The sequence below is a fragment of the Ursus americanus genome, chromosome 12 (genome assembly GCF_024610735.1).
Source record: "Ursus americanus isolate L20-20 chromosome 12, mUrsAme1.1.p, whole genome shotgun sequence".
In the NCBI taxonomy this organism is placed as follows: Eukaryota; Metazoa; Chordata; class Mammalia; order Carnivora; family Ursidae; genus Ursus; species Ursus americanus.
In genome coordinates, this window is record NC_142138.1 from 15,658,520 (window position 1) to 15,684,646 (window position 26,127).

Below are 26,127 nucleotides of genomic sequence, written 5' to 3' on the forward strand. Positions count from 1 at the left end.
ACTCGTTGCATCACCACAGATCACACAGCAGGGCACACAGCAGGTGAAGAATGGTGGAACATGGACCTAGAGGAACAAACAAAAGATATTCTGCACAGACAGGAAGGATGTGCAGGTGTTTTCTGGAAAGCAGAGCTGGGAAGAGCACCCCATCGAGGAAAAGGATGTGCAGTCGTATTGTGCAGAATGTTTGGAATATTCTATGTACTTTGGTGTGGCAAAGACTTTGGGAATGAGAGATGAGTAGTAGGAAATGGGATTAGAGAGAGAGGTGGGGGCTAGGTTGTAGAGGGCTGAGTCAGGGGACTATTCTGCAGGCACTGAGAATCCACTGAAGGCTGTTAGGCAGTGGGTTTGTGTTCTGGAGCACTTCCCTTGACTGCAGAGTGGTGAATGACTCAAGCAAGGGAGAAGAGGTCTAGAGGCAAATTAACATATTGTTGACCCTATTGCGCCAGTTCTGTAGAGATGAAGCTGAGGGTCTGATCAGGCAGGAACACACCCTTCCTTGAGTAAGATGAAGACAGACCAGACCCTTCGACATCACAGGGCCTGGACTTACCTCTCCATGGCACACTTGTCTGCCCTCAAGGGCACACATGGAGCAAAGGTGGCCCAGTGCTAGAGACCAGAGTGAGGTCATTGTGTCTTGGGACAGTTCTGGATTCGTTTCCTTTGGGATGGAGAAAGATTGTGGAGAAGACTTTGGGAGAGATTGCAAATCTGTAGGGGGCAAGGCTGCCTTGGCCATGCAAGAGAGAAAGGGAAGGATAGATGAGGTCCAGAGATTAAAAGGAGCTGCCTTTGTTCTTAGAATGTGTGGCAGGCCATGTTCAGGGGGAGAAATGGATCCTGAAAGGAGGAAAGTGTGTGCCTCAGACACTAGGCAACAAATGGGAGGGAAACTGGTAGATCTTGTGATTGATTGCTTGCTTGCTTTTTGCCAGTGTTGAATACCACGGGGAATGGGGAGAGGCAGAGGTTGATTGCGAGAGTTTGGGAGGATTTGGGAGGATCAGAAGTAAACATTGCTGTGGAAATTAACAGCTTGAAATGCCAAGAGGCTGGGAGAACAAGCAAGAACCTCACCTGAGGTTAGAAGAAGATACCTATGTTTAGGGCACATCACGAAAGGGCTGATGTCTGGGAGGGGGCCATTTCTTAGCTTCCAGGGATTATTTTGGTGGGTAATGTTTTTCTTCACCATTGAAGTCTAATTATGTCTGCATTACATGCAATAAAGGAAGTGACAGAATAATTAGATGGGTGACGGACTGGAGAAAACACTCCCTTATTTTTTTTTTTTTTAAGATTTTATTTATTTATGTGACAGAGAGACAGCCAGTGAGAGAGGGAACACAGCAGGGGAGAGGGAGAGGAAGAAGCAGGCTCCCAGCCGAGGAGCCCGATGTGGGACTCAATCCCAGAACGCCGGGATCACGCCCTGAGCCGAAGGCAGAGGCTTAACGACTGCGCTACCCAGGCGCCCCAACACTCCCTTATGTTAGTACAGCACCAGGATGACACCTGCCATTAGCACAGGTTAAAGCCAAAAGGAGATGCACACATCTCTAACTTCTTCTTTCAGATGGCAAAACTGAGGTCCAGTGAAGGAGAAATGACTTCCCCAAACTACATACAGACACTCCAACCTCCGTTCTTTCCTTTGATCTTCATAATGGTTTTTTAAGTCAGGATGGAGAGGACCGGTATAGCATGGTCATTAGCAAATTTTTCCTATGAAGGGCTAGATAGGAAATATTTTATGCTTTGAGGACCCATATATGATCTCTGCCACATCTTCTTTTAAAAAAATGGTTAGGGACACCTGGGTGGCTCAGCTGGTTGAGCATTGGAATCTTTATTTCGGCTCAGGTCATGATCTCAGGATTGTGAGATGGAGCCCCACGTCGGGCTCTGCACTCAGTGGGGACTCTCTTTGAGATTCTCTCCCTCTGTCCCTTCCCCCTGCTCACTCATGCTTTCTCTCTCTCTCTCTCTAAAAAAAATAAATAAATCTTTTATTTTTTTTAAAGTGGGGCTCCTGGGTGGCTCAGTCAGTTAAGTGTCTGGCTCTTGCTTTTCGCTCAGGTCATGATCTCAGGGTCGTGGGATTGAACCCGGCACTGGGCTCACTTGCTGGGTATGGAGTCTGCTTGAGATTCTCTCTCTCCTCCATCCTCTGCCCCCTGAATAAATAAATAAGTAAATAATAAAATAATAAAATAAAATGTTTAAACAGCCCTTTAAAATGTAACAACTCATCCTTAGGTTGCTGACTGTACAAAATCAGGCCACACCAAAACAGGCCTTTTGAGTGTTGTTGGTTTTTTTTTTTCTTTCTTTCTAGTGTATTTGAAAAATCATGGCCGTTGGATTTAACCTGGGTTTGAATTTTGGTTCTGCCACTAACAGGCTGTGTGACTTTTGGCAAATTACTTAAACTTCTTTCCCTTCTTTCCCTTCTTTGTAAAATGACCACAAATGACCACTTACCAGGTTGTTGAGAGAATGGAAAGAGATACTGCCTAGGTTGAAACCTAACTTTGCCCTCTACTAGCAGTGTGACTCTCACTGACAAAACTCTCTGGGCCTCAGTTTCTTCATCTGAGAAATGAAGATAATAGTAGTCCCCCCTTTATATGACTTTCGTGTGGATGAAATAACACAAACGTAAAACTCATAGAATAGTGCTAACATGTATACATTTTATGTATTATGGTTAATATTATATAAACACTTAAGGTACCTGGTACAAGACAGATGCTTGGCAAATGCTAACTATGGCAGCCATCCCCCAGTGAGAAAGCCGACTCAAAGAAATTAAGGAAGGTAGGGCCATATTGTAAGAGCCTGGTCTCGCCAGAGTTCAGCTGCAGTTCACTCTCGATTTCTGTCCTATAGGATGAAGCCAGCATGATCGGCTACATGAGAGTGAGCTCTCTCTTTGGCCCATATGTGGGGCTTCCCCCACTGTCAGAATAGCACGTGTATAACCTAAATCCGTTTTGATCTCAGTAGAGATCTTTGTATCCATGCACTCACTTGGCAGTCCTGGGCTGCAGACTTGGTGCTCTTGCTTGTGATCTGAGCCGCGTTATCAATATTTGTGCATGTAAACTCGGGAGATCAAAGCTATCCAGGTCAGAAAGGCTAATATTTAAATTCCAGACTTGCAGGCACAGCTTTGAAATTCCATGGCGCAGAATCAAGTTCACGTACAAAATCAAGTTAAACATTGGTTTGACAGAGTTGTAGGGCTCTGGAGTGTGGGTGGGGTCTGCGTTTAGGGGAAATTGGGGGCCCGCCCAGAATGGAATTCTGTAAGATTCTGGCTGAGGACAGTTTTTAGGTTCAAAGCTTTGTGTGACCTTAGTTGGAGTAAACACATTTTCTTGGTCCAGCTTTGATATCACAGAGGAGATGTTTGTAGTCTCTAGAAAGAATACATTCTGCTGCTCTGAAAACGTAAGACCCAGGGATACTACCACTTACCTTGCAAGGTATTATAAAAACTAAAGATAATGGACATAAACTTCCTGAAACATAATAAGCTCTCGACATGTGGTAGCTATGTTTTGATAATTATCCATATTCCCAATGTTCCATCCCCTACACCACTGAAAACATGTAAACCAAAGACCATACCCTTTGGAGATAACAAATCATCTTTTGTCTGCCCACCTTGCTCAATTCAATAAACTTTTGGAGAGACCTAGGCTTATTTTAAGTGAAAAGATGAATAAGATGGGCCTTTAAGGAGATTAGTCTGTCCATGGGTGCCAGATACACCCACCACTAGTTGTAATGCAATGCAGATGGCTTGGAAGCAGAGTGCACTCAGGACTGTAGCATCATAGGTAACGGAGTCATTCTTCTTAGTAGCAGTGGATTAGCTTTCATGGAGGAGCTGGACTCCCAGCCTCTTCCCTAATGTAGTATAATGAATGGCTTTAGATCCTAGAAACCTAGGTTCAAGTCCTGGTTCTCCACATTTTGAACTGTGTCATCTGGAGCATATAACTTAACCTCACTGAACCTCAGTTTTCTTGTCTGTAGAATGGGGATAATTACAGTGTCTACCTGATGGAAATGTTGGAAGAAATAATGAGATAATCCATGTAAGCAATTAGCATTGTTCATTGCAAAGCTACCACACAGTAAATAATTTTAGCTACCATCATTTTTAAAAGGAATTAACTTTTCATCTTAAAAACATAGTATTCTTTCTTATTCTGCTGACATATAATCAAATAATCATGTTATATCCACGTAATGCTTTTAATACTTTTATAATGAGACATATAAAATTGCCAATATCTGACCTATAAAAATGGCAACTTCATAATAGCATTGCAAGCACCCTTTCTTGCAATGTCTCGTTTGATCTCCACAATAGCTCTGTAAGTGTGTTGGCACCAATGGGATTTCCTTCTACGGTCCTTTTTGAAAATCTCCTCAAATTCTCATGGATGCTGAGACATCAGCATGTTTAGTGGCTACTGTTATTTGCCAAGGTGGTAGGTAAGCACATGGCCAAGCTGGACCAAAGAATCCCTTCTGTGAGATTTTGTGGGTGAGGAGGGGTGGTGTGAGGATCCTAGGAAACTTTGCTAGCCTTTCAATAACTGCAATGCTTTGGTATTAAACTCTGGAGCAGTTGGTCACTATGTTTTCTACCATTCACTTATCTAATTGGTATTTACTGAGCACCTTCTATGCTCCAGGTACTGTTTTGGGGTTAGGGATATAGAAATTAACAAATGGACAAGATCCTTTTCCTCAATGAACTTTATTGTACTGGAAAAGACTGGAAACAAGCAGGCAAATAAGTCAGTGTGATCAGTGCTGTGCTGGGACTATGTGGAAAGAGCTAAACTGCACTGAGAGAGGAGGGTATAGCCAGCACAGTGTTAGAAGCAGAGAAAAGGCTGGAGGGAACACTAGTGGATTTGAGCATCTGGTTCCAGCAGCACCTGAAGGCCTGCTCTCTCACTGTTCTCTCAGCACCTTGCTTATTCAGATCTCCTTGGATCTCATGAACTGCCAAAACCTATCTCTCACTTTTATCCTTGAATTGAGTTAGGTTTCTGTCATTTGCGATCACAAGGGTCCATTCTAGTCTAGCAAATCTAATGGGAGCATTTACCCTTCTCCTTGTATAAATAAAGCGAATTAGGATATGGGTGGAAAAGTGGGTCTGAAACCTGAGCCACACAAGCCGTTTTGGGATATGTAACTTAAGCATAAATCATAAATAACTAAGGTGGCCTAGGATGTCGTATGAAATTTAAAAAATAATTCATCAATTTTAGTTGGGTCATTGCTGTCATCACCAAATTTGATAGCTTTTTATGGTCAACAATATGGAAAGATTGATAGGATCAGAGTATCTGGAAGCTGAAAAGGACTTTATGGATCATGAAATCAGACCTCAGTTTACAGATGTGGAGACAGAGGCCGAGAGCAGACACATGACACGTTCAAAGTCACATAGCTTGAGAGTAACCAGGGTAGAGTTGAACACAAGACTCCTGACTCTCAGCCCATGGTTAGGCTACAGTGGACTAATTCATTCACTTATTCAAGAAACATTTTGAATGTCCGTTATGTGTCAGGCCCTATTTTAGGCGCTGGGGTCACAGTGGTCTCTGCCCTTATGGAGTTTCATTCTAATAGGGGGAAGACAGACAATAAACAAATAGAAAATCTGGTTGTCTATGCTAGGAAGAACCTAAACCAACGCATGGGAGAGTATAACTCTGTGTGTGTGGTAGGGAGGAGTCATGTTATTCTAAATTGAGTGGTCAGGGAAGCCTTCTCTGAAGAGGTGTCGTTTAAGTCAGGATCTGAACAGCCAGAGGAATTGGCCCTGTGAAGATCTGAGGCAGGAGTATTCCAAGGAGGAGAGGTAACTTGTGCAAAAGCCCTGAAGTTGGAATGAATTGACCTGTTCGAAGAACAGAAAGAGGAGTAATGTGACTAAAGCATACTGAGAAAAGTGGGGAATTACAGGGTGGTGTGAACTAAAGTTGGAGAGGTCAGCAGGGTCTAGACTGTGGCCTTGGGGGCCAGGGTAAAAAACTGTTTTTTTATTCTAAGTGTAACAGGAAGCCATTTGGGCAGTTTTAAATGAAGGAGTAATGTGATCTAATTTCTGTTTTAAAACCTGATTCTGGGGGCACCTGGCTGACTTAGTCAGTTAAGCATCCAACTCTTAATTTTGGCTCAGGTCATGATCTCAGGATTGAGCCCCACTGTGGAGCCTGCTTAAGATTCATTCTCTCTCTCTCTCTCTCTCCCCCTCTGCCCCCCCCACCAGCACTCTCTCCCTTCCTCCTTCCCTCCCTCCCTCCAAACAAACCTGATTCTGATCACTTGTTGGACAATAGAGAGTGGAAATAAAGAGCCAGTCATGCAGGCAAGAATACTGGTGTCTGGAATAGGGTGGAGCAATGGAGGGGGCAAGAGGAAGATGGATCTCAGATGCGTTATGGAGGTAGACTTGACAGGATTTCCCTATGGCTTAGGGATGGTGGATGGTGGACCCAATCTCAATCAATGGCTAAGTCCCAAGTTCTTGCCTCAAGAAACTTAAGAAACAATTGGTGTTGCCATTCACTGTGGGTAACTGGGGAAGACAAAGATTTGAGGAGAAAAAATAAATCAAGAGTTCTAGACAAGAGGTCCATAATCTAAGGTTAGCAAGTGACAAAGTAAACCTAAAAAAAGAATCAATAGAAAACCTTGGAGGACAGAGATCATTGACTGCCACTCAGCTGCTACTCAGTTGGTCATCTGGTCCCTTATCCCTCATGGATTAATCAATGTGGAGCAACCTGACAAGTAATCATCACCATTATGGCAAACCACAGGGAGGTATCCAGAGATATCAAGAGGTCCATCCTAGCATCAAAAGTTACCAGGTGAATTCCCATCAGGAGGTGCAGAGTTGGACTGGGAGGGTCATTCCAGGCAGAGGAACACAATGTGCTCCAACAGTTCAGAGATGATAGGATCATGGTGAGCTGGAATGGAGACAAAGGGCGTTTGTGATAGTCTAAAATGATAGGTCAGCATTTTATTTTATAGGTGAGAGGTCAGAATAAGTAAACACCCCCAACTGAACATGCTGGGAGGAAAAACAGACTTCATTCACTCATTCATTCTTTCAAAAAATCCTTATTGAGTCCAATCTTCATGCAAAACTGTTCTAGGTTCAAAGACCTAACAATAAATGGAACAAACACCCTGCCCTCAAGGAATTTACATTCTAACAAGAAAATACAGACTATAAATAAGTAATATAACCATGTGTCAGGGACAGATGAGTGCTATGGAGCAAAATAAGCCGTTAGCATGTTTTGGGCAGTTTGAGCATTTTGTTCTCTGCCCAGTGGGACCAGCTAATAGAGGAAGTGAATGGGGAAACCCATCCTTGCTCTGCTCATTGAACTGTGCCCAGGTGCTGGTTGCTTCTGCTCCAAGGAGGCCCTCTTCTTCTTTCTTGACGTGAATTACTGGGGCTGAATGTACAAAGAGGGGAGGGAAGGATGAGGTCACAGAGGTCAGAGAGTTTGGTCTTGTAGAGCCTTATAACCATTGTCAGAACCTTGGGTTTTACATTGAGTGTGATGAATTTGCCAAAACAATAGGGAATGGGGAAGCAGGAAAGGTGCCCTGTATTTCTTCCCAGCCCTACTTCATTCACCTATCCCTGACCCTGCCCTGATTTGACCATTATGTTCTCTGTAGGGTGAGGAAATTGGAAACTTTTGTTCTCTCTCTATAAAATGACATCTATCAAACCTCTGATTCTCTATTGGTCCTTCATAGAAATCCCACCAGAACTTTGGTGTTTGATGGGGAGGAGGATAAATCTACTAAATCTTTCAAAACCAAGAACATCCGGTTTAACCCACTGTATCCCCAAGGTGGTTTCCTGATGGGAAGGCTCCCGGGTAAAGGAGAGAGATGCCAAGGAACCTGGTCTTGGGTCTGTCCCTGTCTCCCTGTGTCCCTTTGGGAAAGTCAACCCCTCCCTGTGGGTGAGGGGAGAGTAGTGCTGGGCTGAGGGCTCCGACTTCATTCTCTCTAAACTTCCATCCTGTTGTTCTACTATTTCTTGACCCCTCATCAGTCTTTTTCCTTCTCAAAGTTTCCCTACCTTTAGGCTTTGAAATGTGCACACTGTTGACAAAAAGAAGTAAGAGGTTCAGGGGGAGAGAAGAATCAGGGCTGGGCGAGTGAAAAGCGTCCCGGCTGGCATGGTCCAACACCAAGGAGGCCTGCGCAGCCAGAGCCTGGGGGTCCGTCCTGGCGACTGCTGGGGAAAGTCCTGGCTCTCTTTGCTGAAGGGGCTCTGACAGGCTAAATCCAAACCAGATGTGCACCAGAGAGAGCAGGGCCTATTACAAAGTGTTGTGAAATGGCCCAGGGGAGGTAAATAAGCAAAAACAGGCCAGTTGCCTAGCAGCGTGTACAACAAAACAAGGAGCAGCCCAATTGGCATTGGCCAGGGCAAAACTGCTCTCTGCCGTGGGGGAAGAGAGGACAGGGAGGGTTTGAGCCTGATGAAGACCCAGGAGGCCTGCTTCCAGCAGCCCTGCCCTACTCCCTGCTCTCTGGGGTGGCAAGGCCTACCACTGGCCCTGCCCAGCCTGGCTTCACAGCCTTAGGGACTTTGTGCCCAGCCAGCCCCATGGGGTCTGATTGGGGCCTCTCCCCAGTGCTGGGGAATTGGGGTATGGGAGGGACCACACCCCTCTGAGACCCACGCTCTGGCAGCATCCACCAGGAGGGGAAGAAAGGGAATGCAGCTACAGAGATCTGTCAGAAGCCTGCTATATGTCCTGTGCTTTAACTGCAAACTTCATCATACCTTCCTACACCGTGGATTTCTTGAGCACCTGTTATGTCCCAGGTTCTGCAATTGACAGCAGGGATAATCATAAAGGAACAGAAGAAAGGCACTCTTTGCTCTCCACCTGTGGAGGAGAGAGACATTAAATAAGGAATTGTACGATCAAATGCATGATTGTGAATCATGCTAGGAGCTACAAAGGAAGAGAACTAGTGGCATGAAACAATGAAAAGGGGGTTGGATCTAAACAGAGCATGCAGGGAAGGCCTCTCTTAGGAAGGTAAGCTGAGATTTCAAGAGTGAGTAGGCACCTGCCAGGCAAGAAGAGGGGGCAGATTGTCCCCTGCAGCTAGAAGGGCAGACAGGAAGGCCTTGGGGCAGGAAAGATCCTCCGCTTAGGAGCAAATGACAAAAGAGAGAGTGGGGCTGTGAAAGAGGCTGTGAAGGGGTGGAGAGATGGATAGGCCAGATCACAGAGGCCCTTCCATGATAAGGATGTGGGGTTTTGTCCTAAGTGCGGTGAGGAACTCTTGGGGTTTGTTTGTTGATGATAATATTGGGGAAGTGGCAGGAACCCTGAGATGATCAGATTCATGTTTTTAAAAGATTTTTCCTAGGTATAACTTGGCAATTTTGAAAGGGAACAAGAGGGGGTACAAGAAGGACAGTCAGCAGGCTCTTAAAATAATCTCAGCAAAAATGTCAATGGCTTGGATTGGGGGCAGGATAAGAGGAGATAATAAGAGAAACTCAAGGTACATTTTCTATTGACTCCAACATTACAATCAGGTATTATTATCCCATTTAAAAAGTTTGAGTAACTTTTCCAGGTCACACAACTCCCTTGAAGGGGCAGTTCATAAAGGACAGACTCAGCATTAGAACCCAGACCTTCTTGACTCCTAAGCCTGTGCTCTGTACATAATAATGCAATGCCTACGATTGTTTTTCTCCAATGACCTGCTAAGGATACAGAACTGGCCAGAGCTGAAGATGGCTGGGTCTGAGAAAGTGGGGGCAGAAGAGTCACATCAGGAAGGAAGGGTAGTGTGTGTATGATTGTGTGTGTGTGTGTGTGTGTGTGTGTGTGTGTGTGTGTGTGTGTATGAGAGAGAGAGAGAGAGAGAGAGAGAGAGAGAGAGGAGTGAACAGGAGGCAAGCCTGTTTGCACAGCTTCCCTGTGCTTTCCTCACCTCTGTGTGGCAGTTTTGCAAGGCACTTCTGGCTATACTGTCATAACTAGCCCTTGCCAGGCCAGTGCTTGCTTAGCCCCCAGCAATGATGGAGACACACCTCCCTCTTGGGGGAGGGCTGAGGTGACTCCCACAGCCCAGGAACAAGTCAGGAGCTTGGAGACACCAGCTTGATGGTTACCCCGCAGGGCTTGGATGCCAGGACTACTTGTGATCTTGGGCTCATTTATGAACTTCTTGATTTTCAGTTTGCTAATCTGCAAATGGGCATAGTAATACCTGCCTCATAGGGTTGTTTAAGGAGATATTGGGGCTTAACCTAGTGCCTGACACAGAAGTAGCACTCAATAAAGAGTGTCCATTTTTATCACGGCAGTCGAAGACCCTTATCAAAACGAGGCGAGGGGGTCTGTACTCCACATCTGAGGTGGACTTCTCCCACTCCTACCGTGTTCTGCTATTTGGAAGAGCACTGGCCTAGGAGTTGAGAGACCTGAGCCTTCTGGCTCTGCTGCTGACTTGCTGTGGGGCTTTGAGTGAGGCCTCTCCCTCTCTGAGCTTCAGGTACTCTTACCTATAGAATGAGGGAGTCACACCAGATGAAATTCTATTCCAGGGCATGGAAAGAAGACCCTGCTATTTACTTGGGGCTGCTCTGACCATGGGAGGGAATGGAGGAATAGGACAGAGGAGTACAGAAACAGAAATGTTTTCCATTAAATGTGGATTTTTCCCCCAAAACACTTTTTAACATCCCCCAAAGATTCTGCAGTTTAGACAAATCTGTCCTACACAATAGAGTTGCCTATAGCCCCACAGATGGGTTCTCTGATCTTTTGTTGTACTTCCTGTTTCTTCCACTTAGAGATAGTTTCACATCCACAAGGTTGTAGAATCTTTGTCCAGCTTGCACGATCATCCCTTTGAGGTTTCTTACCGTTGTAGGAAGAAATAACAAATGAGCAACAGTGAAATGCTAAGATGAACCCTGTGGTGCTGGGGTGGAGTTGGAGATAGCACTCGGAATCCCATTCCGTTCAATGAGATGCATGTGGGTAGAGATGTGGGTCTATACAGGCTAGTGGACGTATATCCTTTTCCTGGCTGTGTCCACTGAGATGGCCCAGAAGCAGTGACACTCCAATAGCAACAAGTACAACTTACATACCCAGGTTTCAAAAAACCATTCTCCAATAAAAGAGACCAGGATTCCTTGGAGAAATATGAGCTGAACCTGTAGTATGTTATAGTGGCATGTATAAATGAATGAATGAAGCAAGTGTTCAAAACAACAACAGAAAAGATGGGGCCATGTTAAAAGGACACAGAAACCAACCTGAAAAGAGCTCCCAATGGCCAAGGCTATAACAATTTAAGCAACAAAGTATTAATTGTAACAATTGTAATAATCAATAATAATTACCTGAGGTAAGATCTGCTGGTGAATGCTTAAATTAACAGATGAAACCTTCAGGAGGAACAAGATACTCGTGTAGCCCTAAATTATCCCTTTCCTCAAGTATGTATTAATTCCTGTGGTGATTTTAGCGTATGTCCTAAATTCCTTCATACACCTTCCTCCAGAGGTGGAACTTACTCCCTGCCATTGAGTGTGGGTTAGACAGTGACTCCCTCACTCCTAATAAATAGAGTCTAGGAAGGAAAAAGAATAGCTTTACAATAGTGAAACCTGGCAGACAACACCTGAACTAAGTCTTCAAGGTTAACATTACCAGTGATAAGTTATGTTGATACGGCTCATTTACTGGTGGGAAGCAATGAGACAGCAAATCACCTCTGTGTGTTCTCCCCCAAAATCCATAACTACAGTCTAACCCTAAGAGAAACATCAGCCAACAAAAACTGAAGGACATTCTACAAAATACCTGACCAGTATCAAGGTCAAGGTCATGAAACACAAGGCAATATAGAGAAACTGTCACAGATCAGAGGAGCTTAAGGAGCCATAAGTGACTGCACTGTGGTAATGTAGATTAGATTCTGCAGTGGAAACAAGAGCACAGGTGGAGAAATGGGAAATCCAAATCATGTCTACAGGCTAGTTAATAGTATATGTACCATGTTAACCTCTTAGGGTTGATAAACATACCACAATTACGTAAGATGTTAACATCAGGGAAGCTTGGTGGAGGGTATATGGGAATCTCTATACCATCTTTGTAACTTCTCCGTAAATCTAAAATTGTCCCCCCAACTCCTGCCTCGCCCCCAGAAAACTTTAAGAGTATAAACTCTTCCAGGGAAAAGGCCATAATATATACATTTTCTCTATCTTCTAAGAAGTCCTAGCAGGGCCAAATATTCTTGTAGGGAAGTGCTCTTTGGAAGCACAGAATGTGTCCTGATCACATTTCTATCCTCAGATTAACTAGTGGTAGCACCTGATAGGTGAACGTGGCTCTGGGAAGTGGGAGAATGGGGTTCCAGTCTAGGCTTCACAATGAATGACTATGTACACCGTAGGAAACTCACTTAATCTCTGAGTCATATATTTCTTCATCTGGAAAATGGGGACAAAATACTCCTAGCTTTGTAGGGTTATTAGGATTAAATGAGACAATGAATTGTGGGGAAAGGTTTTATAAATTTCAAAGCCCTGTGTAAATATTCATTGTTATGTTGACCTACAGATACTGATCAATCACAAGTTCCACCTGAATGGATCAGTGTTTCCCCAGCTCTCCATCTATGACACACCTGTGCACAGAGTCAATCATAAAGAACATAAAGATCCCTCCCAGGATTCACCTGCTCAAACACACCCTGGATATGCATACAGGTATGACTCTTTTTTCCTAACACAGACATCATAAGCTTCATCCTTTGCTTGCTACTATTCATGTTCTGGCAAAGAGAAATGAGGAAATCCTGCTTGTCCCAGACCATGTAAGGCTTCTTTCCATAATACTACAAGACTCTATCAAATTGTAATATGGTGAGATATTATAATAATGATGTCTACCTTTCATGGTAGGGTTCTAAGGGCTGTGTGTATATTAGCTCAATGTTTCTAAGATGTCAGTAATTTTTGCTCCACCTTTATTAATTTTGCCATATATGAATGTCATCATATTATGTCATCTCCAATTGCTTTAATAGGATTCAGTGTATATTCAGTGAGTTCTGTAAGTCTGTGTTAGTTTATTTTGTTCTATACCCTGGGATGTCCAGTTGCCCTACATAGGAAAACACAGTCCAGGGCAATTTAACCAGCATTCAGTCAATGACATTTAGTCAAGAGGCCACACTCCAAGACAACATTTCAGTTATTTTTATCTCCAACACAGATTTGTTAATTACCAAGTAGATATTGGAGATTGGTTTTAATTGACAAAATTAATGTTTTAAAAAATACGTAGGTTGGCTAAAATATCATGAACGCAGTACTCACCTTTGCATGAATAATACACAAGAATCTAGTGGTGTTTTCACCATTCACTCTTTGAAATGGTGGACAAGGCTTGATTCTAAATCTCCTTGAGTCCAGCTATGATTTAGAGTACTCTAGTCATCTGCAACTATGGTGGACACGGAGAATGAGCTACTCAGACCACTGACTGCATGGAGCATAAAGATCCTCACTTCAGTAGTACCTGAATCATGCTCCCAAGGGCATTCCTGGCCAAAGACTGAACATACCAGGAATAGGGGGACAGGCTGGTTGCTAGGAGATGGGGATTTCTCTGATGAGCACCACTGGCTCAGAACTCTCAAAAATTTTGCCAAACCTCCCTTGGGACTGCACTGTAGTCTAAGACACTTCCACACAACTTTCCTTCCTTAATGCCGGCTTTCTCACTCAGGGTCAGAGCAGCAATGGAGTCTAACACACCCCCAGGCTCCCCTGGCTTCCCCTCCCCCATTTTCTCTGAGAGCCTTTTTCATAATACATTTCTTACACATTTACGTGCACCTTGTGTCTGTTTCTCAGAGGACCCAGAATAACGTAAATGGTGCTGAGAGTGGTTTAAAAAAACAATCGGTAAGATAGGGATTTGAGACTGGCTCATCCACCACACAGCAGGTGAAAGGGGCACAGTCCCGATACCTAGGTGAGACACAGATGGTCCCCAGAACAAGGTGATGGCATAATTAAAAAGATTTCATCAGTGGTGACCTTGGAAAATGTCCTGGTGGAGGGGAATGCTGAAGCAAATTCAAAGATGTAAACATTTAAAAAATATGAGGGGACAAAAGACTAGAGAGTTGGCTGGTTGCTACTAAATTGTATTAACACTCTGCAGAAGGTTGATGAGACAGTGAAGGCATTTAACAAGCAGTAAATGGCTAAGTGTGAGCATCATCAGAACTCTGTGGCAGCTTCCCGTGAGGCCCCCCATCACCTGTGGCTGAAGGGCAAACCAACTGAAGAGTATGCTGAAGTCCTGACTGAGATTTGCAAAGCTCTGGTCAAGGCAGGTCTGTTATGTGAAGGACAGAGTCCGAGTATAAAAACGTGGGACCGTGAAATGTGGGTGCCCTGAGGAAACTGACTCTGCTGGCTCCCAAGGTAATACATAGCGTTAAACCCAGCTGGAGACATGCTGGTCTTAGTAAGTGAGGAAAGTGACTACACACTTAAAGACTTCCAAGAATTAGCTGTTATATATCAACAGGAGCCGGGGACTACCCCAAGACTGTTTTGAAGATATTTGATCAAGGAAACCATACTGACTGACTAAGCAAGAATTCATTGACTTGAGACGTAGGATTTAACTTTCCATGAGGGACACCTAGGATGGGGCAAACTCATGACTGAAAAAACAATGGCCAACTCTCAGGGGAGTGCCTGAATTGCCCTGGTAAATGACAGGAAGGAGTAAAAAGACTGAGGGATCAGACATGCTGGCATTAATATAAGAAGACTGATAAGAAGACACACCATTCTCCAAGGCCACCAGGGAGGCATTGGTGAGAGAAACACAGCATCACTAAGAAGTTCAGTGGTAGCCTCTTCTGCAGGCCAGAGGCCATCGCAGAGATGGGCTCTTTAATAGCCATGAGGGATGATGGTTCTCCCTACCACTCATCCACCCAAGTAATGGAGGTCAGGTGGTGGTACTAACCACCAGAAGCCAGGAGACCACAATCACTGGGTAACCAGCAAGGTCAGAGAGGTAAACAAGGGAGTCTGACCCACAGGGAGGAGGATATGGTTAATAGCACATGATGTCCCTAGGGACAAAAATAGATTGTTGGTCAACAAAGGTGATGTTTAATATCTATACCAAGAAAAACAAAAATGGTGGGCAGGAGTCTGAGGGCTGTCACCTTAATAAAAGTCATAGCCCTTGCTCAGTTCCCACACCTGAGCCAGATCCAGAACCCACTAGTTGAAGAGATGGCTGGGTCCCTAGGAGGAAAAATCCTGCAATACCATGACACATATATACTGTGATGCTTTTTCTAGTGCCTTCCTAAATAGACCTGTGACCACTGACTTGGAGGACTGTCCTCTGAGGACAGGGGGGAATATCCGGACATTTGGAGCACTATCAGACACAGGGTTTGAGTTGATATCAACATCTGGAGATCTAAAGTCTCACGGTCTCCTATTAGAGTGGGGGCCTATAGGCAGGGCCAGCTTCTTGGACTGGCCATGTAACCAGTACAGCCATACAAAGCCCCATACTTTGAAGGGCCTGCACAAGGGGTTTAATGTTCTGTGCCTGCTGTCTTGAAACTCTTAATATTTTTTCTTTGATATTGTTTTATAAGTAAAGCCCAATGGGACAATTGACCTCAGCATGACCCCACTCCCACTGCCTCCGAAAGACAGGCTCTCTGCCACCTGCTTCCCTGCTTGCTGGTCCTCTAGGACCTATTCAGCTGTCCTTAATCACTGCTGTTTTCAGACATGAGAGGGACCTGGGTATGGGCAAGGGGTGAGCCAGGCCCAAGCATCCCACAGCATCTTGGGGCAGGACATGGAAGCCACCGTCCCTGCCTTTGACTAGCAGTGCTACAGTATACTTGGTGAGTGACAGGCCAGAGGCTATGTCTTGATGTAGGGAAGACTCTTCTTCACTTTGATCCTGGTACCAAGTATGTCCTGGGGAAGAGGTTTAAAGATCTTTGGGAGCTGCCTGTCTGACATGAGCTGGGATGGTGGGCCTTGGGAAATTAAGATGCCTAGCTCAATGTCCACATACCCTGCCTGTGGTCAGGACATGGCACAGTAGTTCAGTAGCCAGTGAGGGGGAGCCTCACAGCCATAAGGCCAGAGTGAGGGAACGCGTATCCTCCTTTGCAAGGCTAAGCTTGCACTCACCTTGCAAGTATCTCCGTGCTCAGGAGTGCTCCATCAGTTGGCTCTATCTGGGGCATCCTCTTTTCCTCCTTCTATCCTTCCTGAGTCTGTCTTATGTTTGCCTCTTTTGGCCATCTTGAGGCACCCTTAGGGACAAGCCTTGAAATACAAATATGTAGTTGTGATGATTCTGCATACAAGTTGAATATTCTGATATTTGCATTTTAGGCTGGCATGATGAATGGTAAAATTCATGCTAATAATTTACAATTATCATTTTTACTTACATTAAATAGCAAATAAAAACACTATGACAAATTGAGAGAGAGCCTACAGAAGAAAGAAAAATCTTTATATGTACCTTTGATGGCACTTTTTTCCTGCTTTTTGAACAAAGGGCCCTGCATTTCCATTACTCTGGGATCTGCAAATGGTATAGTCAGTCCTGTCTATGTGAGACAGGCAATAAATAAAATTCTGGCTAAAGTCTGGCTCATAGTAAGCCCACTGGGCTCATGGACCCACCCAGTAGTGATTTTCTCAGTCCATGAGTATATAATTGGAATTTATATATTTGGCAATTGGAGTAATCCCACATTAGATCCTTAGATTGTGAGGTAAGGTCATCATGGCAGGGAGGAAAAGAGAAAAACTCTGAAACTGCCCTCCACCCCAGCCAAGACAGTAAATCAAAAATAATCACATCCTGGGGGAGTGGAGGATTAGTGTCCCCATTAAACACTTAAAAATTGCAGGAACGGTGGTCCCATGTAATTTACCAGCATAGTCCCTGCAGAAAGCTGATAGATCCTGGAGATTGAAGACTATTGCACATTTAACAAAGTCGTAGCCCTGGCTCCTGTAGCTGGGCCAGACGTGGTATCCCTGCAAAAAGTGATTAATAAGACTTCAGGGATATGGTATGCCACCACTGGTTTGGGGAATGCATTCTTCTTCATTTCAGTTTGAGAAGAGGATCAGATATGATTTGCATTCACATGGGATGGATAATATTCATTTTCTCAGGACTATGTCACCTTTCCTGGCCTCTGTTGTAATACAGCCTGAGAGAATTGGAGCCCAGGACACAGGTGCATTACATCAATCACATCATGTTGATTGGATAAAATAGACAAACAGTGGCTGGTATGCGGGAGGTCCTATTTAGACACATGCACTCCAGAGGATGGGAGATCCACCATACAAAAATTTAGGAACCTGTTACTTCAGTGAAGTTTTCAGGCATCCAGTGGTTCAGGATATGCTGGGATAGTCTTTCCAAAGTAAAAGACGAATTGCTGCATTTTGCATCTACTACTAATACTTAGTAGTGGTGCTGATCTCTAGTTGACCCTGTATCTAGTTATCATTCCCTCAAGATCTCATGCCTAGGGCTGAAGCATCTGATTGGGCCAGTGTAGGTCAGTTGATCATGGTCTAGTGCACAGCTTCCCAACCAGTAAGATATCATCTTGGAGGTAGTGGGCAGGTCCTAGGAGCTTCAGTCATAACCAGTGTCATCTGGGCTCTAGCCTTCATGCTATTTAACCAAGGATGCTTTCCATACATGCACCATGGTGTAGAAAAGATGCCGGTAAGCCCTGTTCCAGCTGCCTGGGATGGCAGAAGGGAATGTCTTTCTTCCTGGAGACAAAGTCATGCTCCTATTCCTATTTAAGAAGACTTTTTCTGACATTTAGTAACTCAAAAAATGTCCACTCCACTAAGGCAGTTATTAGCTCAACATTATTTAAGCACCTACTATATGCTCAATGTTCTGCCTCTAAATAAACCAAATGCCTTGGGTTAATATGTACCAGGAGTGGTTAAACCATTTCCTGAATAATTTGGACAGTGGTAGGCATGACGTTTCTTGTTTTTGTCATTTCTGGTAATTTCACTTTGTGGCTCCCATTTTTTTAAAACCAGATTTGGATTGATGACCTAGTTGTTTAATTCTCTGCTGCAGATGTGTGATGTCTGAAGGAACAGAATCTCTCCATTATGATTCTTCCATTGGAGCATTCCATAAGATTCCTAGTGAAGTTTTTCCTACCCTGTTTCCTCCAACATCCTATCATCTGCCAGATATGTGGCCTAAGGGCAGTGCTGATCACACCACAGCCTGGATCTCCTGAGAAGGTCTGTCTGGTTTGGGCCCCATTTAAAACTGACAGCCTTCTGTGTCACCCAGTATATAAGCAGGAGCAGTATTCCTGTGTGTGAAATGTTTTGCCTCAAGAACCCAAGGAAGCCTACCTGATGCAGTGCTTTGGACAGCCTTGGGGGAGATAGCGAGTTTCCAGCAGGGGCTGTCAGCATGGCAGTGAATGTCCACTGATGACCTAGTCAGTAGCAATATCCTAACTAGACTCTTCTTGTATTAGCATTGGACTCTCTTCTTATTTCCAAGCCTCATCTGTTTTGCCTTCGCATCAATTCTGTGGGCTAGGCACAGGGTCACTAGCCTCCTCATGAGTTTCTTAAGGGCATACCTCTCTTGGTAGAGTATTAGAAAGAAGAAAACCTTCCTCCAAGCTGAACACAGCCTTTACTCTCCCTCATCTAGTTGCCTTTCGTCAGGACACAACCAATACAACTCTACTTGGTAGCATTAATTTTGCAAATACAATTCCAGGCTATTTCTTTTCAACTGAATTCAACAAGATTTGGTCTCATTAGTGGCAGACATTTCTTCTTTTTCCTCTTGGAACGTAGCTTACCACATTTCCCAGCATTCCTTGCAGTTCTGTGGCTCCACATGACTAACTTCTAGTTAACAGGGTATGGGAAAAAAGTGAGGTGCTTCCAGAGCTAGACGTATAAACTTCTCACATAATCAGCTATTCTCTCTTTCCCCAGCTGATCACTGAAGTCACCTTAAGAGGGCAGACCCATATGATGGGAGGAGCCTGAGCTCCTAGTTCTTGAATGAGTATGTAGAGCAGAGTCCCTCCCTGCTCCACATGCCAAGAAATGAACTTTTATAGTCTTTGCTTGTCTGTTAAGGAAGTTAATTTACTATGACAAATACAGCATTTGCACCTAAGAATCCTGGTTAGTCCTGGTCTCCCTGGGTTACTAAACTTTATCCAGCTTTTATCAACTCAACTCATAAGCTGCTTAATAAAAATGAGATCTAGAGTTTGAAATGTATTTTCTGTTCCTCTAATACCTAGCCCAGGGTATGCCTGCAGGAAATTAGAGCCAGTAGATTTTTTAGAAAATGTAGTTCAGTTCTACTTGTCCCAGTTCCCTCTCCACCAGCACACTTTTCACAAAAAGAAGGAAACTGAGGTTTAGAAGAAATAAAATAATAGGAACTAAATGAATATTCAATTGAATGCAATGTATAACTGCTGATTCTTAGTCTAGTTTTCCGTATTCATTGATTCAGGAAATAAAGTTGGAAAAATGTCTCCTTTTGTCCTGCTATAGCTTCTCAATAAAAGGAATTAGTCATTGATTGCTATATAACAAGTTACCTCAAAACTTAGTAGCTTAAAACTACGCACTTATGATTGCAATTCTATGTTCAGAAATCTGGGTGTGGGTTAGCTAGGTGCGTCTGGCTAAAGGTCTCTCATGTTCCAAAGGAAGACGTTGGAATATTTAAATGTACAAACCTGGGGGCTCCAGGACTGAAACCCAGGTGGAGTTGCTCAGCTGGTGCTAAGGTCTCTGAGCTTGGAGGAGGAGCTCTGTAGTGCTACAACCCAGGCCTCTTAGGGGGGACTTCCAGCAGCTAGTGCTGATGTCTCTAATGGGATGTAATGAAGTTCTGCAAGTATTGGAAACTGCCAACTGGATCCAAGTGGAAGGAACTGCTGCTGCCTAGGTGAAGAAACAAGGCTGGGGTGACATGGACGGGAACAGGAAGCAAACAGGATGGAGCAAGTCTCTTCCTCTGCCAGTCTTACAGTCTCTCTAGCATGCCCAATCTGCAGAGCCTAAACGGAAGCTGCTGGCAAAGGAAGCATTTGGTTTGTAGAGTCCCAGCCCGATGTCTCAAAACAGGGTACTGAAGTGGGGGGTGGGGGAAAAAGGAGTAGAATCCAAGAGACAGTATCTTTATAACTTGTACCTGGAGTCATCCTCAACACTGGTGGCAGTCACTTGGTATCTTTAATTTCCTTAAATGCTCCTATAATAAGTGCTGACATTTGCTCATCTCACTACAGCTTTTTTCAAGCCCGTTATCTCATTTAATCTTAAGAAAATGATAGGAATCATGATTTCCCTGTTCAAGACAATGGCACCCAGGAAAGTCAAGCACTTGCCAAATGACATACAATATATAAATGGTAGACCTGGGTCTCTCTGACCTCAAGTCCAGTGTCTTTCACTATATCACACTGTCTTCTCAAAATATGTATACAAAGTGAATGAATCAATGACCCTATTGTTATTATTAAATCCTTAATCAATCAGAAATTAACTCATGTGAGCATATTTAGTAATTATCACTTTAATTCTCCTTAAGTTTCCTCCATCCAGTCAACAAATATTTAGTGAGTATACTTTATGCTGTGGAAGGAGAGAAAAACATAAATAGGATATCTGTCCTCAAGGATGTCTGGTTTAACGTGAGAAATGAAAAATTTCATTACAATGTGTAAGAAGTATTATTATAGAAGTGGCATAAGATGCCAGCAACTCTCTCCTCTACTCCACTTGGGGAAGGAAAAGAGGGAAGGAAGTCAGTGAAGACTGTGGAGAGTAGATGACCAGGGATATGTTCCAGGAAGGAGGAGCAGCCTATAAAAGGTAATGGGAAAAATACTTTTGTAAGTGCATTAAGACTCCCTCCTGAAGAATGTGGAGAGGGGAAGAGACTATAGAAGAAAGAGAGGGTACCAAGCCAAGAACAGCCATCTTGTATAGGTTGAATGCAGTCCTGAGGACAGTCGGTGAATCTTGTCTCTTGAGTCGTCTCTTGAAAGGGCAGCAAAGCCAGAGTTTGCATCTGACCTTCTCATCTGTGTGCTTAAGGTGGCAGAATATAAAACCTTTCTCTCTCCCGGGTTTCCTGGATTAAGAGGAACCTGCTCTAATTAGCCAGGACCAGTTGTTCTGAGTCCATTGCTGAAGAAATTCTTACCGTTTTTGGTTCCAGTAGATCATTCTTTGATGTCACAGGGCATTTTCTAGGGAAAACATATGCCAAACTTTCCCCCTAATATCTGGGTAGTGCCCCCACAGAGAAATTAGGGAGGAGAAAGCCCCTATTTGGAAAGCCCCAGGTGACCAAATTTCTGACCCTCTGTGTTTTCATTCTCCCTCCCTTAGCTCTGTGAAGATCGCTTTCCGAAGTCATCATAAACTCTAAATCCAGCTGAGTGCCTTTTTCGGTGGGTGGTCATGTTGCTTAAATACACCACTAACAGTGGTTCTCTCTTGGGGGTGGGATTACCAGGGCCCTTCCACATTCTGGAAGTGTTTTTACATTTCTGTATTGTTCTAATTTTTTAGCCACCTCTATTATGTATGTAGTTTAACAAACGTGTATAAATACGCACTTAAAACCATCAGAGACATTCTTGTTGCTAAAAAGTGTGAGGTATACAGGGTGCAGGAGTTGGAAGGAACTTTTGAAACTCCAACTGTGGTCCGTGGCCCAGCATCATGAGCTTCCCAGAGAACTTGTTAGAAATGCAGAATCTCAGATCAGCCCTGACTCCCTGCATCAAAATCTGCATTTTAAAAGTTTCCCAGGTGATTTATATACATATTAACATTTGAAAAGCTCTGATCAAGTCCAGCTAACTTTTGGATTTTAACTGCTAAGGAAACAGAAGGAATAGGGGGAACAATCTGTCAATATTCACACAGCTTGTCAACATCAGAACTAGGACTTTGACTCCTGTCTTTAGACTCCCAGACCAGGACTCTTTTCCTGCCTTCCTGCTTGCCTTTCCATCCGTGGTCTTCCTAGAACCTCTGCTTATTTTTCTATACTTTACATGTGAATGCATTCTAGGTCTCAGGGGAACATGGAAAGTGAAAATTAGGCTCTCAATACAGCTCAATACTCCTAAGTAAGATAGAGCACTGCAGTCTGGGAATTGGGTCCACTAGCCTTAGATTGGGCCCCACATCACATTCTAATAGCATGTGAGAAGAGACCCAAGGTGCACTAAGGAACAAGTGCAGGTGGGAAAACTAACAGAGCTCGTGATATTAGGGTATCTCTGGAAATTCAGGGACAGGGGCAATGCTCAGGAATCCCTTTAGTTATCGGTTCCCATTTGTATGGGTGTTGAAAAGAGTCAAATGCTGGCTACGTGTTATGAAGAAGGGAATCACCAGTCATTGAATACCAGCTCATACAAGTGTTAGCCAGCCCAGCTGTTCAGAGTTTGCTGAGTCCGCAGTGTTGGCTGCAGCTATTGATCTAAAGACATCCTCAGACTGGGGTATATCTTACTCAAGAAATCTGAGTCCTGTTCCAACCAACAGGGGGACCAGATGTTTGGAGACAAGGAGTCCTTGCCTGAGACCTTGGGGGATACTTGGGGAAGCAAAAGTTACAGGCTGGGCCAAAGACACACAAGAAACTCAAGTCCTACCCATCAGAAGTACTGTCTGGAAATTAGCTGCAGTGTGGGGAGTAAGCACCAGGGAGAAGCCAGCAGGCAAGAAGAATGATATGGTTGGTAGCTAAGAGCTGAGCTATGGAGTGAGTGTCCATGCTGACTCCACCAATTTCTAGTTGTCGGATCTTGGGTGAGTGCCTTCTTTTCTCAAAGACATCATACATCAAATTAATGGATATTACTTCAAGTTAATATCATATCTTTTTGTTCAAAATAAAGCACTAATTTTTATAAGGAGTTGAATATAAAGTTACCCCTGCTATGGTCTGAATGTGTCCCCTGAAAATGTGATTTTAAAATTCTAATGCCCATTGAGATAGTACTAGGAGGTAGGCCCTCTGGGAGGAGCTTAGGTCATGAAGGTGGAATCCTCGTGAATGAGGTTAGTGCTGTTGTAAGAGACTCCACAGAGCTTCCCACCCCCTTCTGTCCTATGGGGACACAAAGAGAAGTTTGCCACCCGGAAGAGGGAAGAGGGTCCTCACCCAGCATGCTAGTGCTCTGATCTCAGACTTCCAGCTTCCAGAACTGTGAGAATAAATTTCTGTTGTTTATAAGCTACCTAATCTATGGTATTTTGTTATAGAAGACTAAGCAGACCAAGACATTTCCTTTTTTCTGTGTGATAGATTTTTTTGAGGGGGAAGTGGAGGGAGCAAACCGTACCTTATATTCAAGCCTACAGGAGATCTTACTCAAGGTTTTAGCTAATGGGAGGCAGTGGGGGATTCAACCTGGTCTCAGCCCAGAGCCCAAGTTCTCGGTCACAAAGGTGTAATATAGGTTTCCTTCAGGACTATCTTCAGGCATCATCTGCCAAAGTCCTCCCTCAGCAGTGCTCCCTTTTCCCCCGTATGCACAGGAGACTTGCTTAAGAAGCTCTGCTCTGCCTTCCCTTGGGACTCCAGGCTTCCCTCCTAGAACTTAGCATGCTGAGTTGCAAATTGTACTGGAGAACTCTTTGAGGGTGAGGACTGTATCATACTCAGCTGTGACCACAGCATTTAATGCAGTTCCTGACACATAATAAACGCTCAATAGAAAATGCCTGTTGAATGACTGTATGATCTCAGGATGGGATAAATCTACTTTGCCAGATATAGTAGATTAGCATTCAAAATCCATTTCCTTCTCCTTCTGGTGTATATCCTTATGATGTGGGGACTAAAAGTAAAGATGTAAAAGTACATGTCCTAGACTCCCATGTGGCTTAGCTCTGGGTGGGATTTAGGCTTGACCAATCAGATGCAGGGGTGTGAGTTCTGCAAGGCAGAAGTGCAGGGACAAGCTTCTGCAGTCTCTACTGGTTCTGTGGCCAGCTTAGTTGTGAGGATGTTTGGTTTTTCTGCAGCCCCACTGGTGGAGAGCCCAAGGCTGGTCACTTGCTTTGTGAGGATCAAGAGGCATGGCACTGGGCATTCATTCTGTTGACATAGACTATAGCAGGCACCACGTGTCCCTTCATGGTCATAGCAGTGCTAGGTAGGTTTGGAACCAAAGTTTCTTTTTCTTTTTTTTTTTTTTTTAAAGATTTTATTTATTTATTCGACAGAGATAGAGACAGCCAGCGAGAGAGGGAACACAAGCAGGGGGAGTGGGAGAGGAAGAAGCAGGCTCATAGCGGAAGAGCCTGATGTGGGGCTCGATCCCATAACGCCGGGATCACGCCCTGAGCCGAAGGCAGACGCTCAACCGCTGTGCCACCCAGGCGCCCCGGAACCAAAGTTTCTATTTCGTAGAAGGTCCGAGAAAAAATAGAAGATCTCTGGATTGCCCAGAACTTTAGGGTCATTTCTAAAAACTCAATCTACACTGCTTCTTCCATCCTCTCAGTGACCCGACTAGCCATTTAATACTTGATGTTTCTAGTTAGGACATTGTTTCAGCTGCTTCACCAGGACAAATATAGTCACTTAAGGTAAAAAGTTTATTTCTTTCTCATGTAAAACTATGAGCTGGTTGGCAGTCCAGGGGAGAATGGTGAGTCTGTCCCTCCTGGTCATTCAAGAACCCAGTCTTCTTTCTTGGTGTTCAGTCACCCCCTAGAGTGCTGCCCTCATCCCATGGTTGAAGTTGCTCACCACCTCCATGCCCACATTCTAGTATGCGGGAAATGGGAAAGAAAAAATGTAAGAGAAAAAGCTTCCTTTTAAGGAAATGACTTAAAATTTCATGCATTACTCCCACTACATGTCATTGGCCATAACTTAACCACAGGACCACACCTCACTGCAAAGGGAATAGAAAATATAATTGTTATGCAGGCAGCCAAATAAATGCCCAGCTAGAACTTGGAAGGGGGTGGAGTTCTAGTATTAAAAAAAGGGAAAGAATGATAGTAGTGAATAATAGTCTCTCAACCAAGCAAACAAACAAGTGAAAGAAGGTAGCCCATCGGTCCTCCTTAAACTTGCTAGGAGAACTACATTCTCTGCAACTGAAAGCTGACTGTCACAGCTACTTACACTGACATCAAGAGGGGGCTTCTACTTTGTGTTGGGGAAAAAAACAATAGCTACTGAGCCCAGTTTATGTCCCAGGGTCCCATCAGCAAGACAAAAAATAAAATTGCAGAGGACTAAGATGTAGCTTTTGAGAACTATCCAGTGCCCTTGAAAAATGCAAATTAACACACAAGAATCGCCCTGCAAAAGAACTGAGTGTTGTACTTGAGAGTGAAGTGAATAAAGAGGGAGAGTTAGGCTGAATTATGGGTCGTGTTGATAGAAAATAAAGATTTCATATCGGGGGTGCTGTGTAATAAATTCTATTTTGGAAGAGATTGACAGAGGATATGGGGGGTGCCTCATTACAAGTAAAATTTATGAAAGGCAAGTGCTAATATTCATTGCATGCTTATATTTATAAGCAGAAAACTAGACATCTGTTTTAGTTTGGGTTCTTCCATTATCATCAATGTTTACAATAACACCTTATATGAATATCTCAGTACGCACTCTATAAGGAAGGCATTATTATTATCATTTAGAGTTGAGGAAACTGAAATGCAATGAAAACAAGTAACTTTCTCAAGGGCACGTGTGTAGTGTTAAGTGGTGGGACGAGGTTTCAAACCCGGGTAATCTGTAGCTCATGCTCTGCAGCACTTCTCTATATGGTTGGCATGCATGGCTGTGGATAGAGCTTCCCTCGCTTGTCCCTCAAGATGGCCACCACCAGCTCCAGAGCAAAAACATGAAAATG

At 44.0% G+C, this 26,127-nt stretch overlaps 1 long non-coding RNA gene across 3 annotated transcripts in view; it reads left to right on the plus strand.

Moving 5' to 3' along the window:
- The window catches only part of LOC123795375 (uncharacterized), a 318,410-nt gene that overhangs the window by 126,203 nt on the left and 166,080 nt on the right, over window positions 1-26,127 (plus strand). For all 3 annotated transcript variants that reach the window (XR_006780475.2, XR_015726248.1, XR_015726249.1), the window contains one exon: window positions 12,708-12,856. This is a non-coding gene — a long non-coding RNA (uncharacterized LOC123795375). The remainder of the gene's footprint in view (window positions 1-12,707; window positions 12,857-26,127) is intronic.